The following is a 16,144-nucleotide window of genomic DNA, read 5'->3' as shown; positions in this document are numbered from 1 at the left end:
TCATCCAGTGAAGAATTCGTCAAAAATCTCAAGAGTGTTACTTTAAACAGGTAACAATCATAAGAAGGGAGTAACACTCATGCTAAAAGATACCCAAATTATGAGTAGATCCATAGCTATATTGTATTGCCTTTAACTCATATCTTTATCAAAGAGATACCTTTTTTCACACACATATACAGTAAAATCCCTCTAATGTGGACACTAACGGGACAAATTTTTTTTGTTTGCAATCGAGAGAGGTGTCTGCAGGACAGGGGTTTAATAATGTTATTTGCCTTGGAATCAGGGAAATAAAAATTGGCTTAAGAGGGGTGTCCATTAGGAGGGGTTTTAACTAACATTTTTAAAAATTGAAGAGTGAACACTGACACAAAGCTGATGTTTGCAAAAATGAAATTTGTGTGCATTGTTTAGGAAAAAAACTCGTAATTCTTATGATTTGGTATTCAAATAACTATATACTTTAAAGGAATTACAGTCAAAACTCTACAATAAATTGTTTCATGAGCCTATTTCTCACGAGTGTTACCGTCTCTCATGAGTGTTACTGTAACTAAAATTTAGCATTTGTTATTAACTTTTTCTTTAACTTTTAAAAATTGGTTTCAATGTTACCATTTTTTAGCTATTCATGGTAAGTGCAACAAAAATATTTAATCTTTAATTTGATATTTATCCTAAGCTTTACCTTTTATATAGGATAAAACAAAGTAACACTCATGAGAAAAACAATGCCTAAAATTTCTAAAATAAATAAATATGTATACAATTTTGACTTAATACTGAGTATTTAAGATTATAGTTTAATCAAGATTTTTTAGATTATTTATTTTTAGAAAAGAAATTACAAACTTTTATAAAGGTAACACTTATGTAAAAAATGGGGACTTGAGAAGTATTTTGGAATTTGTAAAATCTAAGTAATTTAATTCACAAATAATCACCTGGTTAGAAAGCTATTCACTTAAAAGAATTTATTCCTGGGAAAGTTTTAATGTTTATAACAACGAAATTTTTCAAATTGTGTCGAACCTAATGTGTCAATTCATTTGAAAATCAGCCTACTACTTAACATTAACTGCTATGTTTTTACACAAAGTATGCAACTATAAAATAAAAAAGAGAGAGAGAGAGAGAGAGAGAAGGATGACTTGGTATTTTTCAGGACACTTTAATTTTTAAAGTTTAATAAGACATTTTACAGATTTTTTTTCACCGCCATCAGCAAAAAATAAACTATTATTTTTCAAAAAAAAAAAAAACTTAAAAATCAGGGTTTTGAATTCCTTCCATTTAACGAGAATGCTTCGGCTTTGCATAGGTCAGCTAGTCAAACTGTATAAAACTACTTTTTATTGTTTTTGGAAACAATCACAAGGCAGAATTAAAAGATTAGGATAGAAAAAGTAATTTGAGAATTTTTTTTTAATAATTTTTTTAAAAATCACCTAAAAGACTTTCTCGGAAATGAGCCAAGAAAGTGGATGTTTTCACATTCCTGATAGTATTTGATAAGATCAGAATGTAAAATAGTACATGTCAAATACTCCCCATCTTATCAATGTGTGAAAAAAAAAGGGGGGGGGGGATACATTCAACCTTATCTGATTGAAGAATGCTACAGCCAAAGTGAGAAAAATTAAGTTGATTCACTTTCATAATGCATTAGTATGAACATGAACGCTGCATTCTTTACTTATTATGAAAATGAAAAGTTATAGGTCATTTCTCACAACATTTTGTTGTTTAGAAACAGTAATATACAATTGTTCACGTTTTTCTGCAGCTCATTGCTGAGTAACCTTCGATTCTAATTTCAGATTGTGTTTAATTACGTCGGGTTGTAAATGCGTCGGTCAATAACAACTCTTAGTAATAACAATATTCAAAACTTATAAACTAAATTCGACATCACATTTATGATAATGTGACATACACATATGAATAAAAATTACAAGTAACACAAAAATAATAAAAGCAATTCACAATGCATGTGTTGATAAAATATCCCAAAATAAACTATCGAACGACTGCAAAGTTGATTTAAAAAACAATTAATATTTTAGCTTCGATCAATAAAAATATTGAGTGTCAAATTTTTGAATTTAATAACAATAAACCGCAGGAGCATAGTTAGGAGGGTGGGGGATGAGAGGAAAAAACCCCTCCGAAACTCGGAAATGCTCCTTTTTGACCTTATAAAAGGAAAACTAACCATTTCCCCAAGCCCAAATTTAATCAGATGTCCTTTAAAAAAAAAATTCTGGCCGCCACTTATTAAAAGGGAACTCTTAACGTAGATCTAAAAAACAAAAACGCCATATAAACAAATGTTCACTCTTTCTGCCTTCAAACGGTCAATCCTTTTCCGGTAAGAACCAATGAATGTTTATTTACATTTTAAAAGTTTTTAGTATTAGCAAAATCCTGATTAAATATTCAGATTAAATTTTAAAAACATTTCAAAATGAGCTATTGGGAATCGTTTTACAGACAAGTATTGAAATAGAGCCCAGCGTTTAATTCAAAAGCTACCAACATAAACAAACAGAAGAGAGTTCGAATTCCAGTGTTTGAATCTTGGTAAATAGCTTTTAAAATTACAAAAAAACCCCCCAGAAATATGCATTACGTCATTTCTAAACAATGTGGCGTTAATGATTCATGCAAAAGGGTATAATTACCTTCATGGAAACAACTCTGCAGAAGTCATAACAGGGCAGAGTAACAATCACTAGGCCTATTTTTTCTCTTTAACCGTAAACTTTTAAACTCATGATAGAACTTCTGTTGAGAGGGTGCAAAATCACACGAGTTATAATCAATCCTATCTATAAGTTTTTCAAGATTGAAGAACACACAAACATATACGGAATGGAATGAATTTACAGGTCACCAAACACCCCACAACTGACAAATAATTCGTTTGAAAGCTCAAGCGAATGGAATTGGTAACCACCAAAAATGCGTGAATGAGTGAAAGAGTTTTCTACGAGAGAGCCATCTAGTGATCATTAAAGACATAAAAACATAATTTAGTGCTAAACTGTAGTATTTTTGTCATGAAAATTAATATTTTTCATTCAATTTTAAGCAAACGACATGAGATAAATCTCTTATTACAGAGGAAATAAATTATAAAGGAATTGTGGTTAGTGTAGTATTTTTTACCGATGAAAAATCAGTAAAGAAATATTTTTTCAATAATGATTTTTATTTTGAACAGCCCCGTGCTAGGGGATCGCGTGTTGTGTTCCCTTCAAACTTTGCATGGGACGTCCTCATTGGACGTTGGGGAAGATAGGTCCGTCCTCTTGGGAAGTCAAGAGGGGTAACCCCCTCCCCTACCAGCTTGGCTTTCAGAAATTAATGTTATTACTTTACATATAAGTGGGCGTGGTTTTTGTTATTTTCCCGTAAATTTGTATTGAGTAAATATCCCCCCCCCCCTGTTTTTGAGCATGGAGCTCTAATTGAAAAATAAATCGACAGATGAAAACTACAGAAAATGTTCAAAAAATGTGAAACATTAAATTTAATATTTTGATTGTTTGTAAACTTTGAGAGAGTTTTTGGGTTAACCTTCATTTCGCCGACATTTAAATTTTCCTAATCCCTCTAAAATACATCAAAAGATAAGATTGAAACTGAAAAACAGGGGGGGGGGGAGGGGACTTCGTGTCGGGCAGCTTTCGCCAGGTTTTTGGCACATAATAACTCGCAGTTTTCTATCAAACCTTAACAAAGCTCCAGGAAACTTCAGAACAAAATTCAGAATGGGGAAAGAAATTTTGCGAGAAAAATTTGGATCAAGGGGGGGGGGGGGGAATGCAAGGCCCCTGGAAGTGCGAGGTCGTGAGCTATCGCCCACTTCGCCCACGCCTTGCTACGGCTCAGCTTGACAGAATAAAAAAGAAAAGCATAATGCTAAAATTTGAAATTAAAGCATTGAAAATCTGATGAAATATGAATGAGCACCCATATGTAAATAGTAATAACAAAATAAAATCCTTTTTTTTTGTTAAATTGATCTTTTCATTATAATTTTTCTTTTATTAATTATTTATTGTTTTTTAAAATAATTTTTTGATTTTGTGTGTGTTTTATTTTCTTTAAATTATTATTTTTTTATTATGTATTTATTTTGAAGCGAGTTCTGAGTTTGATTTTCATCTTCCTTATATTACATTTTAAAATTTATAAGTTTTATAACTCTGATCACAATATATTTGTAATTTTGTAATTTGTCCTTCGCATAAAATGAATTTAATTTCACTAATTTAAAATTAATAATAATTCTAACAATAAAAATTATAATATGTACTAATATTTAAAAAGGATTAAATTAATATCTTTCTTTTATAAGGAAAAAAGTTCAATTGAGGACCTGAATAGCTACTGAAAAAACTTCACGAGTCCTCAAACGAATTTTAAGTTGAAGGGTTTAATTTAGATAATAGTTCCAGAATATTAGAAGAAACTTTTTTTTTTCAATTTTTTGTTCTTGTAGTAGTCGAAACACTTATAATTTTCATTCAAACTCTTTAAACGACACATAGTATTAAAAAAAAAAAAAAAAAAAAAAAACATGCTTCAGTTTTAAACCATTTTAATATTTTATTTTCATTACCCCCCCCCCCCCTTCCCCACTAATGCATTACTCAATCGCTCCTCCCAACAGGATGGTCTGGATCCGCTACTGTCTATGGGCAAGAGTTCACTATTTTTTTTACTCCAAAACAAGGGCGCCCATGTGCAAAATTTTAAGGGGGAGGCTCAGCTATATTCCCCACAGAAACCGATTTCAGTACAGATTAGAGTTATCAAAATTTGACATTTTTAATAACTTATTCATTAATTGCTGGAGTAGAAATGTTTTAACATTTTTGCAAAGAAAAAAGTACTTAAAGTAAGGAAGTTCTGATTTCAAAGGGGGGGGGGTTGTGCCCCACTTACGCCCCTTTGCTCCAAAAGCCGCCAGGCACGTAGCTAGAACTTTGTTAAGGGGGGGGTCCAAGGTTGTACGAAATTCAAAAGAGGAGGCATGCTAAAGCAGAATTAGTAGCTGATTGTTACACAAGATAAGATAAATCCAATTAAAACTGATTATTAAAATATGATAATTAACTAAAATTAATTAAATAATTGAAATTAATAGAGCCATTAGTTAAAATTAGTTAACAAAAATTTTATATTAAGTGGTAAATTAATTATTGAAAGTTTGTAAATTAACATTAAACTGAAAGGTATTCACACACAAAATTTCCAAACATGGGTGAACCTCTGTCCTCCTGAAAATGAGTGATATATTTTCTATTAATAAAAAGGGCACATTAAAAGAAAAACGGAAAACGAAAACTGTTCTAGAAATTACTTGGAAAATGCATGCGATAATTTAATAAAATATTAAAGCTTTGTAATATATTTCAACAAAATATGTACATTTGTACTTATGCCATTTTATTTGAAAACTAGAAAGTAGCCCATCAAGGTATGACGGGTGAAAATTGCTTCAACTCTTCTACATTTGAACGAAGCAATTGCCTGTTTTGGTAATATTTTGATAGTTGAAATTTTAACTCTAACACCAGTGGATTAACCCTAAACTCCGGTAGATAGCGTTCATTGTTTTCGTTTCTTCATTCCTCTGAGATGACACAGTCTTACCAGTAGAACTGTTAAGTTACCGGATCGAGTTCAGCCTTGTCACAATAAAGCTTTTCCCTGAATGTTAATCATTACCAAAACATATTATCAAATTACATATCATGCCGTGGCGCGAATTCATTGTTGAAACACGCGGGTTACTCGATCATCGGCATTATTTATATGAGGATAAATAAATCTATATCTATGGAGTCGAATGTATAACTATATGAATGTTATATAACGTAACCCTGTCCGATTTGAACAACATTTCAGGCAAAATCCCACAACTCTCTCAACGAAAATATTAACAAGGTTTCATTTAAAAAGCTTGAATTAGTTTTTATTGATTTACATTTATAATATTCTTTTGATAATGCGAAATAGAATGATATTTCCAATCTTATCCGTTTTATAATTATTATTCCTTTTCATCAACAACAAACAAACTATTAACTCTTTGAGAGACGGAGGCTTCCTTTGATGCAACCATTTTTTTATATATATAAAATTTTTTCTTCAGTCAACTGACACAATGATTCCAGTTAGCTGAAATAAAAAAAGAGAAGCAAGAAATAAATGGGGTTCTCAAGTGAAGTCACTATTCCTCAAAGGGTAAAAGCTGTTCGAAAAAATTTTAAATATTGGAAAAGGCGTATTGCCGTTTTTTATAATTTTTTTTCTCTAATGGGGCTGTGTTAGTGGCTTTAGCCTTTTGCGGAACAAGTGAGAACCAACCATATGGCATCCAGTCATTCATATGCCACCATTAAGGCGCGGATGTGAATGTCAGAGAAAAATTTGTTGCCCAGTTTCCACCAGATGGAGACACCTGAGCTCTTTTCGATGCGAAACTGCAAAATTAATTTAATTTTGTCAAGAGCTCAAACGACCTAAGGGATCTTTTACATGCCGATTTATGGAATGTATACCTAATGAATTAAATTAAACATCTGTGTGATTTTATTTTAACAACGTGTTGTTAATTTTAACAACAATACATATCATATTTTACAACGCAGGCAATGATTTTTTTCTTTAATACGATGTTAGCAAAACACTTTATTGCAAGAAATAGCAAATATCTTTAGCTTGAAGAAAATAAGAGTCGAAAAAATTTAAAAAAAAAAAGCGATATAGAAACAAAAAACTCAAAAAAATTTATTTCGTATTCACCTTTTTTGTTTCTTTGCTTGTAACGCAGTAAATAGCGGTAATTTTCACCTAGTAATTTATAGTTAAATGCATATGCCTGTTTTTTGTTACGTTTAATGCTACCTTCACAATTTACTAAAGGATGCATAGATGCTAATTAAATAACTTCTCAGTACAATTGGAATACAAATATGCTTTATGGGACAACATCGAATAAGAGATGAGAGAGATAGATAATTTTTCTTCAATTAAAAAGCTAACTGTTTTTCTTTTGGGATCATAGAATCACAATTCAGTAAGATTTAAAAGTATTAATTCGTAATAAATTACTTATTACATGCTTTAATATGGCCGAACTTGTAATTTCATAAACTGATCACAGAAAAATATTCAAGTAATTTTCAATTATTTTTCTATAAAATTTTGATTCCGCAAAAAATTCGTTACATCAACTCCAATTTTTATTTATTCAAGTTTTATTTATTCATTTATTTTATTTATTTTACCTTCAAACACGAATTCTTTTTGGGCATTTAATATGTTCAATGATCATGCTTAAATATTGGGGGGGAAACATCAGAAAAAAAATCTATGTAATTTGTTACTCAGAAAGGAGAGAAATGTTAAAAATAATCTAAAAGTTCAAATAAAATTGTTATCAAAATATAAAATGAATCTGAAATGAACCATGTCAAAAATATAAAGAGTTAAAATGAAAAAAAAAAAAAAATCAATAATATTTTTTTCTCATCCTCAAGCACATGAAATGTGTAGAATTTCTTTTTTCGCTGCTGGCTTAGAATCTAAAATTAGTTTTTAAATGGAAAAACACATTAACACGTAAAATTGCTTGTATTTTTAAGAAAACTTTAAAAGGGAGCACTGCAACTTTCCTAGTTTGGGTAAACTTAATTTTCTTTTGCATATATTTTTCTTCAAGATATGTTTCCTATAAGTATGATGTAGATAAAAACTGCGTGTTAAAACAGAAAAAAAATCGGAATTCAATTACTGATTCACCAGGAACGCACCTCACTCTGGCTGTCTTTCGTGCAACATGCGTCTATGAAATCCGCGAAAATCCAAAAAGAAAGGAGACAGAAATAAAGAAAACCACGCCAATAAGACTGGGATACAATGAGACTGGGGGGCAATAAATGCTTGTTTTTACTTTGCCGATGGCAATCTGATGGACCAAAGGAGAGGGGCTGAATTTCAAGGTCACACGACCCAGCTGGCTTGAAAGACGATATGGACATTTCCCGGTTTCCGACGTAGTGCGCGACAGTAAAAGGCAGACGAAAGTTGGGAACCTGCATTGTTGCACGAGGTTCTCGTGTTCTGAATTGACTCAAGGACTGAGAAATTTTCCGATTAGTGGGAATATTTAAGGGAAAAATGCAGGGTTTTATAAAAACATTCTCTTTTGGAAAAATTTTGTTGATGCGAGATGCAACAACTGAGAAAAAAGGACAGGGGTCTTTCGGGAAGGGGAGGGGGGGGGGGTCCGGACCCCATGGACCCACCCCTTGGCTACGTCCTTGAAGCCGCTGACGCCCGGTGCCAGTGGCGAAGCTTCGGCGAAAAATTCTCGTGAAGTGAAAACTGGTGCTGCCATCTAGCGAAGGGCAAATGTACCAACATTTTCGCTACAAGAGAATTACTATTCAAGGTTACTAGCAAAATTTCTTGCATCAACCTTGACAGATCTTGATATTATACTGACGGCGTCAATATTGACGTGTTTCATACTGCATAAAGCTTGCATAAAGATTAAAAAGCAATATTACAATAACAACACGTATGCAACATTGCATTCATCTTAAAATATCAATATTGATATTACCTTACAATAACAACATTGCATACATGTTGACGCCGTCAAGATATATTGATTTCATGCTGTCGCCGTCAAGGTAATTAGTACACAATAGAACAGGTGGACCTTCGTTGATACTTGCGCATGCGCACAGTTCTTTCTACCCAGCGTCCCTCCGCATTGCTGGCACATTTTCCTCCTTCGACCTACGATTTCAGTCGGTTCAGAGGAGCTGCACGTGGCGTTGGCGTTGCGTTCTTTAGGCTTCGTGAAGTTGTTTGCTTAGTTATTAGTGTGAAATAGTATTGTTTTAGGAATAACTTATGAATGACTGATAACTGCATTTGTTTATTAATATAGTACTAAACAAGTCATATCGCAGACGATGTGCGATCAATGTTAGAAATGGCCGAAAATAACGTTTTTCGTCCCTAGATTTAGAAACAAAGGATATGAAGCCCAGAATTTCGTATTATCACTTCAATCTCATGAGTAAGATTAATTTTATTCAATGGTTATTTATGTTATTCTTTAAGATAAATTTATGTGTTTTGTCAATGGGATATTTTCAATGCTGACATCCATTTGGAAATGTACTTTATTGTATTTATTTACTTATTTATTATTTTGCTTTCTTTACTCCTAAATGTGTTATAAAACCTTCCGCAATTATTCCTAACTAGGTATTTTATGTCTTTATAATACAATTAGAAGCATGAATTTAAAAAATAAGTCAAGTGTTACGCAAAACGAAGAAACTTTCATTTTTTAAATTGAATTGCGAGTACTATTAATTCCCTTATATGAATTTCCGATCAGATGTCAGCTTTAAGAAAATATTCTTAGGCTAGAAAACTATCTTGAAGAATAACAGAAATAATTAAAGAATGAAATTTAATTCTCGAGTTTAAAGTGAAAATAATACAAAGAAATAAATAGATAAAACACCTTGCAAACGTGCTGATTTCATACTGTCATGTCAATGTATCCTGACATTTTCCTGTCATATCAATACGTATGCAATATTACAAAAGCAAGATCATCTTGCCTAGACCTTGATTTCATGCTGTCATGACAACATCTTGATATTATCCTGTCATATCAATACGTATGCAAGATTACAAAAGCAAGATCATCTTGCCTAGACCTTGATTTCATGCTGTCATGACAACATCTTGATATTATCCTGTCATATCAATACGTATGCAATATTACAAAAGCAGCCTACCTTGATATTTTCCTGATATTATGCTGCATACACCTTGTCAGTCAATATTGTGGCAGCCTGCTGACAGCATAAATGGAGTAACATATCAACATTGAGGCAGCATTAATGCAAGATGATTTTTCTTGCATGTCAACCTTTATGCAATACTGAGGCAAGATATTTTGCTTACTGGGTCGTGTAAGGGGCCATTCATTACTTATTACGTAAGGACTATTTTGGCGATTTTAGACCCCCTACCCCCCTCTAAATGTACGTAAGATTTTTCAAACTCTTCCCCCTGATTCCACTTCGTTTTTCAAAATGATAAAATTTAGTTAGAAAAGGATCAGTTTAGTTAGGGGAGACCGGGGTCAGTTGTTACTCGGGGTAAGTTGTTACATTCGAATTTAAAATTAACCACCAGGTGAAACTGACTTTCCTTGCAGTAGATGATAGCACTCACCCATCTGCATTCCCTGACGGTCACTGGAGTTCTTGCAGTTTGTAGCAGGGAGAATGCTCAAAGAAAACGGTTTTTTTTTGAGCCTGGAAGTAATTTTTCTTTCCGCTGTTATTTTTCTATTTGTGACGAAACCGTTGCAGATAACGAATTTATTTCTATACCAGGTGAAAGCCTACATTTTCAGGTAGTTCTAACATATTTGAAAGTTTTGTTCAAAGACATAATACCAGTAATATGTGCCAAGAATTAAAGTGGCGTCATATGGGGCAAGTTGTTACAATTTTGTTAGGGTTAGTTGTTACAAGTAACAACTTGCCCCATGCAAGTTTTAATTTAATATTATGTTTTCTTTTTAAATGTGATATGGTGGGGACTATAAAAACAAGACGGACTGGGGCAAAACACCTGAAGAAACATAACTGGATGTTAAAGAAGTAATTGCAGGTAGTTTATTACGAAAGGTAGCAGATGAATTTCATGATACTAGAAAGATTCTGCAGTAAGATGAAAAATGCTAGTGGTGGTAAGTAGTATTTCTGATCTGTTTTATTGAATGATTTAATTCATATAAAATGCTGTAGTTGGATGATGATAGTAATAATAATAATAACTCTGATTTCTTTCATTCTATGATTTAATTTATTGCTAATATGCATGGTTGAATAAATAATAATAATAATTACAACAATGATAATAATAATAAATAATGTATTATTCGAATGTAGGTCTTTCTCCAACGCTGCAGGCAGTGCAGAAGTGAAGACAGTTCTCAAGCGGAAACCATATGTCAGCGCCATTTTAACAAATACACCAGTAAAAAATGTTTTGCAAGCCCAAGATGGGAAACAAAAATCTGTGAAAAGGAAATTGTGTCTAACAGAGAAGAAATCAACAGACACAAAGACAAAAAAAAAAAAAAAAAAAAAGCAAAAAGGTGCGTCCAAACAGTGCGTCTTCGGATGAAGATGATAAAGACTGGTTCTGCTTAGAGTGCTCTAAACAGTATTCAGAATCCAAAAATGCAACTAAACGGCTTCACTGTCGTAATTGTAACAAATGGGCAGATGACCGATGTGCTAAGTTTGATAAAAAATGTTTGTAAAAATTGTAATTCGCCTTCGCACGCGCGGACAGTGATAATGATGTTATAGTTTATTAAAATAAGTCATTAATGAAGTAAATCTGTAAAGCCAAAACGTTTTTAATTTTTAACTAGGTTAAGAATTTTTAAAATTTAACAGAATAACAAAGTGTACCGTGCGGTACATTAAAATTTTAATCAAAGATTGGGATTTAATTGACGAAATTATTTTTAAAACGAGCGCGAGGTAGTATCTTCCAAGTGACGACATAGGCACCCCGATGGGAAGTCACTGTGACCTCCCAAAAAGTTCTTTATTCGGGAAATTTTGTCCAACTACTCGTCAAAAATTATCATCACTTGTTTTTTTTTTAAATATTACAATTTTTTAAGTTTTTGGGTTATTTTCTACGTGAGACTTTTTTTATGCGGTCCCTATTCACCGTATATATATATTTTTTAAAACAGTGTCGCGAAAACAACTTTTTAAAGCTACTCGTGAAGTTTCGAACAATTTTTTTTTTCATGCGATTTTTTTATGCGGTCCCTTATTCACCGTACAAAAAGAGATTTGGGTGTACCCTAAAAGTGACCTCATTGCTATTAAAGGAAGTATATTCTGGAAAAGTTGCCATAAACCACAACTGTTTTTATGCTCTTCTGCTAAGTAGTGATAATTTAATGCACGTTAGCCAGGCTCCGAGGAACAGAAATGACAATGGGACTGATCTGATCCTTAAGTTCAAAATTTGTTTTTAATATCGTATGAAATTAATATTAAATTATGTTGAGAGATCAGAACTTAAATATTGTACAAAAAAAAAAAAAAAAAAAAAAAATCATGCTTAAAATTTTAACAATAAAATCAAAATTTGTAAATTTGTTGTTGTTAGTTGTAAAAAAAAAAGTTGCATTACACATTAATAAATTAATAAAATAATTTAATAAATAAACAAATAGAACAATACAGAATTACGTGAAATACACCGCCAGCTCAGTCATTTCCAGCCGAGGACTGCAGTTTCGTGCTTATTAGCACTCATCAGCCCGGCATAGGAAAGTGACCGAGCTGGAAATTGAAAACCTCTTAAGGAAGCCAAGAGTGCGAAACAACCTGGTAGCTAATATAGAATTAGCAGACCAGACGAGTGACCGAAGCAATGGTTCGGTTCAACTCGAAAATTGAACGCGAGGCAAGGTTTGCCCTGGTTAACGGGCGGTAATTTACTGAATATAGAATTGTTTAAAAAAACTAATTTTTTCTCTTTTAAAAACAGCGCCAATGAAATACATCCACAATCACAGTGCCTTCATTCTACTTGATTCTAGATTACTTTTTAATTGTAGATTAAATGTAGGGAATGCATTTAACTGTTCAAATATTTCTGAGTTGAATAACAAGTTAGTAACATTTTGAAAAATAGTCGTTAATTCGCATTCTTTATAGATACGCTTGCCAGACAGATAAAATCCCGGTGTCCCGTCCGGTTTACTTCACGTCCCGGTAAAAGATAAATTTGACTATAGTTGACCGAAACAAAAATTAACTGTGAAGGATTACTAAGGATAATTACTTTGTCATTTGTGACATTAACCTGTGAAATTATTATCGGATTACCTTGTGAAAATTTTTGCAACAAGATTAAAACCAAAAAAGACTTTCTAAAAAAAAAGTCCTGGCCAACGAAAAGTCCATGCAAATTTTGTTAAAATATTTATTTCTTTTGCAAAGAGTTCCTTCTTACTTAAATAAGGTATAAATATTAACATGAAAGAAATAAAATGTTAAAAATTACCTTGTGTCATTCATTATTACCCCTGATTTAGGTTCATAATTAGTAACCATTAATTCATAGCATTGTGAATTAAATACCTGCTCCAAATGAAAACACTCTCTAACTAGTATGTTGTGGCCATCACGAAACTTTCTTCTATATTTTTCCTTTTTCTGATCCCTCCCCATGCTTGACGAGGAAGCAATTTAACAAAAACAAAATTACACATGCAAAAACTTGACGACCATCCCAATGTCTGAATTATTATAAAAACAAAACAAAGAGCGAAAATTGAAAGTTACTTTAAAAGCCTTACTTGAATTAATGACAAATATTTTATTTATTAACAAACATAAGATGGCAACAGTTAAAAATTTTAAATCATTGAGATAATATTTCCGATCATTTCCATACAATTAAAATCACGAGAAATACGCAGACGACAATCTATTACGATTTATCTTTCTTATTGTTGCATTAATAAAACTATTTTTATTCGCAAAAAAAAAAAAAAAAAAAAAAAAAAAAAAAAAAAAATCAACACCTCTTGGAGCGATTGGAGTCAAAATTGAACCGAAGCCTGTTTACGTATGGATTCACATATATTCCAAATTTCAACCAGAACGTAGCATTACTTCTTGAGATAGGGCACTCACAATGGAAAAAAAGAACGGGCCATTGCGCTACCCCCTTCTTAGCTGTTGACACCAAAATAAAATCAGCTCTTATACCCACTAAGGGCTACTTGTCAAAAATTTTTTGTTTGATTCCGTTCGTTATTTCCTGAGATACAGCAGTCACAATTGACGACAAAAAACGTTCTATAACTCAACCCCCGTTTGAGCTATTGACACCAAAATTGAATCAGCACCTGCTGCTGTTAGGGGCAACATATGGACCAAATTTTGTTTGATTCCGCCAGTTACTTCCTGAGGAATAGCAAGCCCACGTAACTCAAAAAACGTCCCATTGCTCCACCCCCCTTGGAGGAATTCGCGCCAAAAACCAATGGGCACAAGTTCACATAGGGGCACATATGTGTACCAAATTTCGTTCGATTTCATGCGGTAGTTTTTGCTGTAGAGCGGCCACAAAAAACTGGTCACACACAGACGTGACACACACACACACAGACAGACAGACATTTTCCAAAAATAGTCGAAATGGACTCAGCACACCTCAAAACGTTCGAATCCGTCAAAATTCGAAATTCGAAAATTTGCACGAATCCAATACTTTCTTCCATATATTAGATATAGAAGAAAGTAAAAACTAGTCAAACGTGTGCACCCTTTTGAAATCCCGCAACGTTTTTTACTTTCTTCTATATCTAATATATAGAAGAAAGTATTGGATTCGTGCAAATTTTCGAATTTCGAATTTTGACGGATTCGAACGTTTTGAGGTGTGCTGAGTCCATTTCGACTATTTTTGGAAAATGTCTGTCTGTCTGTGTGTGTGTATGTATGTGTGTGTGTATGTATGTGTGTATGTGTGTGTGTCACGTCTGTGTGTGACCAGTTTTTTGTGGCCGCTCTACAGCAAAAACTACCGCACGAAATCGAACGAAATTTGGTACACATATGTGCCCCTATGTGAACTTGTGCCCATTGGTTTTTGGCGCGAATTCCTCTAAGGGGGGTGGAGCAATGGGACGTTTTTTGAGTTACGCGTGCTTGCTATTCCTCAGGAAGTAACTGGCGGAATCAAACAAAATTTGGACCATATGTTGCCATTAACAGGAACAGGTGCTGATTCAATTTTGGTGGCAATAACTCAAACGGGGGTTGAGCTATAGAACGTTTTTTGTCGTCAATTGTGACTGCTGTATCTCAAGAAATAATGAACGGAATGAAAGAAAAATTTATCGGCAAGTAGACCTTAGTGGGTATAAGAGCTGATTTTATTTTGGTGTCAAAAACTGAAAAGGGGGTGGCGCAATCGAATGTTCTTTTTTTTTCATTGTGAGTGCCATTTCTCAAGAAGTAATGCTACGTTCTGGATGAAATTTGGAATAAATGTGAATCTATTTGTAAATAGGCGTTGTTTCAATTTTGGCGCCAATCGCTCCATGGGGGTCTGATTTTTTTTTTTTTGTGTTAATAAAAATAGCTTTATAAATGCAACAATAAGAAAGATAAATTACAATATTCTCGTCTGCTTATTTCACGTGATTTTAATTTTCGGGAGATAATCGGAAATGTTATCGCAATGATTTAAAATTAATAACTGTTGCCATTTTATGTTTGTTAACAAATAAAACATCTAATTAATTCAAGCAAGGCTTTTAAAATAACTTTCAAGTCGTTCTTTGCTTTGCTTTTGCGGGAATTCAGGAATTCGGACGGTCGTCAAGTTTTTTTTTTTTTTGCTGGGAATATTGCATTCTTTTCAAGCATAGGGATTGATCAGAATTCACAAGAAAGATATAGAAGAAAGTTTCGTGATGGCCACAACATACTATTTATTTTTTTTTTTTTTTTTTTTTTTTTTTTTTTTTTTTTTTTTTTTTGAGGGTGGGGGGTGCAGTTCGGTGTCTCGGTTTAACTTTTCAGAAATCTGGTAAGCCTACTTTAGGCCATATAGAAGCAAAAATTCAATCCATTTGCACAACATTTTCTGAACCAAGTTCCACAAAATTTGACATATAAATGTTATTTATGTCATCATCAACTAGTTTTAAGTATTAAAAATATCCCGACTCTACATCAAAGCATTTAATCTAAAGATCATAAGATGGATAGGAATTTGTTAAGATCTAAGTTTATGACCTAAAGATCATAAGATGGGTTAAGATCAAAGCTTATGATCTAAAGATTATAAGATAGGTTAAGCTCAAAGCTTACGATCTAAAGATCATAAGAAGGCTTATGAAAGTCAAAGAAAATTTCTTGCATCGCTTAGAATCAAATCTTTGAAAATGCAGAAGGTGAGAAAGCAATTTTTTAATTTCCATTTTTTGACAATAGATTTAAATGTTATAATTCTTTAACAA

General features: G+C 32.7%; 1 protein-coding gene across 1 annotated transcript in view; it reads right to left on the bottom strand.

Annotated features, from left to right (window-relative positions):
- Window positions 1–2,893, bottom strand: part of LOC129229339 (protein-methionine sulfoxide oxidase mical3a-like) — a 123,362-nt gene extending 120,469 nt beyond the window's left edge. The window contains 1 exon segment of the mRNA XM_054863631.1: window positions 2,688–2,893. The gene's annotated coding sequence lies outside the window, so the exon portion shown is untranslated.
- Between the last annotated feature and the right edge of the window lie 13,251 nt (window positions 2,894–16,144).

The sequence above is a fragment of the Uloborus diversus genome, chromosome 9 (genome assembly GCF_026930045.1).
Source record: "Uloborus diversus isolate 005 chromosome 9, Udiv.v.3.1, whole genome shotgun sequence".
In the NCBI taxonomy this organism is placed as follows: Eukaryota; Metazoa; Arthropoda; class Arachnida; order Araneae; family Uloboridae; genus Uloborus; species Uloborus diversus.
Note: the sequence above shows the minus strand (reverse complement) of the source record. Positions and strands in the feature narration are given on the sequence as shown.